The sequence below is a fragment of the Petaurus breviceps genome, unplaced genomic scaffold, assembly GCF_028583685.1.
Source record: "Petaurus breviceps papuanus isolate PSGF00001 unplaced genomic scaffold, PetGlider_PUasm1.0 138, whole genome shotgun sequence".
Classification (NCBI taxonomy): domain Eukaryota; kingdom Metazoa; phylum Chordata; class Mammalia; order Diprotodontia; family Petauridae; genus Petaurus; species Petaurus breviceps.
Genome location: NW_027185694.1, coordinates 23,636,767 through 23,641,183, shown reverse-complemented (window position 1 = coordinate 23,641,183; position 4,417 = coordinate 23,636,767).

Genomic DNA, 4,417 nt, shown 5'->3' with positions numbered 1-4,417 from the left:
GGAAGGAAGGAAGGAAGGAAGGAAGGAAGGAAGGAAGGAAAGACGGACCATAAGTTACAGATAAGTTGCTAACTTAAACAGTTCATATACTGGGCGTCCCCTATCCTAATAAAATTGCAGGTTCTGACCCAAAAAAAGGTCATCTTTATGGGTTACTGTGATGAAAACAGACTATAAATTGAAAAGGGCTATAGAAATGTGAGCAATTATTAGTAACTCTTATTGACTTAAGAATAATTGACGGTAATGATAAAGTATTCCCCTAAAGTCATTGGTCTTGGAGGTCCGGATAATGTATAGCTAGCAATATAACCCCTGGATAATAGGGAAGTGATGGTACCTTGATATTAACAGGACCCTCCCTGATCCTGACCATTCTCCTTTCCTCTTATTTCCTGGTGGGGAAGGTTCTGTGTTCCCTGACGCCTATAACAACAGCCAGAGTTATCTTCAGCTCTTTGGCCAATTTCTAAGCTTCGCCAACTACACTGAACTATTCACTTTCTACCCGGCATTTAATGGGGTAAGTATGGACCATGTAGTCCTCAAGGTACAGGCTCTATAGGGCTCAGAGCAGTCTAAATGCCCCAGAGAATCAAGGGCAGAAAGACCTTCCAAGCAGCCTCTGCTAGTTACAGACTTCCACCCTATCTCCCACCCCATTCCTCGACCTTTGACAAGACAGTAGTTTCCAGAAGCCTTCATTTAGGCCCCAGCAAACACTACAGTCACATATGCTGGGAGAAGATTTGGATTTGAATCTGGGTTTTGGCGCTAACTCCCTTGGGCAAGTTACTTAGTCAATCAATCCACTTCCAATTAATTCCAATTTTATTACAAGCCTACTCTGTGCCAAGCACTGGTGATATAAATACAAACATTGGAATAATCTCTACTCTCAAGGATCTCACATTTTACTGGGGGAGACAACCAACAAAGATTTATATAAGTATACACAGAATGAATATAAAGAAAATAAATACAAGGTAGTTAGATACAAGTAGTTAAATGCAAAGTTAGCTACAAGCTTGAGAGGGAGGGCACTCTCAGTTAAGGGAATTGAGGAAAGTCTTCATAGAAAAGCTAAACACCTTATATATGTCTATTTTATACGTACTTCTCTCCATCATTAGAATTTAAATTAATTGTGAGTAGGGACTATTTTGGTTTTGGGTTTTTTTTTAAACTTGTATCTAGTAATGTGGTCGACCTACTGGGGAGAGCCTATTGTTAAATTTTCAGTGTGAACATTAACACCATGGAAATAGACAATCACTACAAATTAGCGCTTGATTTATTGTTTTGTTCATTATCTAGACCAGGGGTGGGGAACCTGAGGCCCAGAGGCCACCTGGGGCCTCCTAGGTCCTCGGGTGGGGCCTTTTGACTGAGTCCAAATTTTACAGAACAAATCCTTTTATTAAGTGGATTTGTTCTGTGAAGTTTAGACTCTAGACTTAAGAAAGTGATGAAGAAAGTATTAATAATTCAGATTAAACTTTAAAGTGTGCCAGGAGTGTACTTTTTCATAGAGCTGGTTAAGCACTTACCAACACAGCACCCTTTTGCCTAGCACAGGGTCTGGCAAATAGTACTTACATAATAAATACTTGTTGAATGATTAATTAGTGTTTCAGATGCATCTTAAGGAATAGAGGAGAAGGGCAGCCAGTGTGAAGGCAAGGAGATGGGAAGAAGGAGTCATATATAAGGAAGAGAGAAGGCCAGAGCAGCTACATCATAGAGTACAGGAGGAGGAATAATGGAAGCCTGGGAAGATCCATTGGGACCAGGCTGATAAAAGCTTCAAAATTAAACAGAAGAGTTTGTATTTGATTCTAAAGGCAATAGGAAGTCTCTGGACTTGACTGAGTTGGAAATAGTCAGATCTGTATTTAAGGAAAATCCCTTGGCAACAATATGAAGGACAGTGAGACTGGAGGCAAGAGAGAACAATAATCTAGTTAAAAATTGCTAAGAGCTTAAACTAAGGGCAGGTAAGTGGTGCAGTGGATAGAACATTGGCCCTGGAGTCAGGAGGGCCTGAGTTCAAATTCGACCTCAAACACTTACTAGCTGTGTAACCCTGGGCAAGTCACAACCCTGCTTGCCTCAGTTTCTTTATCTGTAAAATGAGCTGAAGAAGGAAATAGCAACCCACTCCAGTATTTGCCAAGAAAATCTTGAATTACATCACTAAAAGTCAGACATGACTGAAAACAACTAAACAGCAAACTAACGTGATGGCAATGTGAATAGAGGAGTCTGACTCCAGAGATATTGCAGAAGGAGAAACTGCAGATCTGTCAACTGAGTCAATCTGTGGGGTGAGGAAGAGTGGGAAGAAGAGGAAGATGCTAAGATTATGAGCCTGGGAGACAAAGAATGGTGGTAACTTTGACAGAAACAGGGAATTTTGGAAGAGGGAGAAAGATTACAGGACCCATTTTGGTTATACTGAGTTTGAGACATCTCTGGGACATCTAGTTTGAGGGGAGAAACCAGGACCGGATACATAGTTCAGGAGGTCATCTTCATAGAGATAATAATTAAACCCATGGGAGATGATGAGGTCACTGGGAGAGGATGCAGAAAGAGAAGAGTAGGGAACCTAAAACAGAGCATTGGGGAACACCACCACTCAGCTGCCATGGCCTGGATAATGAACCAGCAAAGGAGCCCAAGAAGGGCCTTTTACCAGTGCCCTGGGGGGCTACACCAGCTGAGGAGGGCACTTTCTACTTGGGGACACAGCATGTGCCCAGATAAGTAAATGCAAGACATTTGGATGAGGGGCAGAGCCTGAACAATGAGAGCAGTAGAAAAGACTCAATGGAGGAGATAGCCCTGAGCTGAGACTTGAATGAAGACCAAGATTCTGGCCTGGAGTGCAGGACTATTGAGTCGGTGACAGAGGAGGTGAAAGGAGGGAAGAGATCCGGGGGAGGGGGGGGGGGGGAGGTGTATCACTGGAGGAGTCATGGGAGGCTCCCTAGAGGAGGCAGGATTAGAGCTAGGGCTTGAAGGGCAGGGAAGGCTGGGGGAGAAGGGAAAGAACTGGGGGAGAGCATTCCAAGCAAAGGAAAACTGTGTGAACAAAGTGGTAGATGCTAGGTTCAGATGAAGGAATTTGTTTTGTTTGTCTATGTATATTTTTTTTGGAGGGGGGAAGGCAAGGCAATTGGAGTTAAGTGACTTGCCTAAGGTCACACAGCTAGTAAGTATGTCAAGGGTCTGAGGCCCAATTTGAACTCAGGTACTCCTGACTCCAGGGCCGGAGCTCTATTAACTACGCCACCTAGCTGCCTCCTATGCATATTTTTTTTACAAGGGTTTTCTTTTTCTTTTCCCCAAATGGGAGGAAGAGGAAGGGTAAGTCAGAGAAAAATGGACTTTTTCCTTTAAAAACAATTTTTTAAAAAGTGGGAATGAATCTAGTTTGTATAGGAGACAGTAAGAAAAGTGACCAGGGAGATAGCTTCTCTGTACCTCAGTTTCCTCATTTGTCAAATGGGGAACGGTAAAGGCAGCACCTTGATTGGGGAGATTACAGTAGTGTGACTTTCAGTGGGTACATGAAGATATCAATCTGCCTTCTCTCCTCATCATTCATCATAGTATGAAGTCTTGGAAAGGCTCTCAGCCCAGCAGCTTGGGGAGATGATGCTAGTAGCTGGTGCCATAAGGAGTGAGCGGTCAGCCATCAGAATTCTGGTAGAGCTGGAGCGGCGATCCTTCAGGGACATGGCTGAATTCCTGGCCAGATTCAATGCTGTGGCCCAGCTGGTAAGTGCTCCTCCCCTCAGGGGGTAGGTCCATCTCCCCTGGTTCTGTCTCCAAAAGCTGACTTTGCCTTACTGTCGGTGATAGTCTCTGCCCACTGCCTCATTGGTCACCCTTTCCCCCAAGGTCCTCCTCTTGCCCTTCAATATACCCCTCCCCCAGGCCCACTAGAAGCTTTTGCTTCCCCCTCCAGTAGGATAAATTAATCCTGGCTGATGTACTAGCAGCAGAGGGCCAACTCCTAGGAAATAGCACCACTTGAATAGTGCCTTTAGGAGACAGCAACCCTGCCTTTGCTCTCCGATCCCTTTTTTAAAAAATCATCAGTTCTCATACCTAGATGGTACTTTGGCCTTTCCACAGTGTTTTCTTTCTTTTTAAAAAATCTGGTCCCAGGCTGTGCCTCTAGGAATACCTTTCTTATTCTTTTTTCCATAAGCCAAAATATTCCCCTAATCATACTGATCATTATACAATGTCTTGTACATGACACTATTAATGACAGAGCCTGGTGAGGTGCCTTACACAGGGCAGACACTCAGCAAACTTTGTAACTGACTCACCAGTGTCACCTTCTATCCGTCACTACTAAATACAACCTGGTTTTCTGTTTATTGGGACTTTTCAAACTATT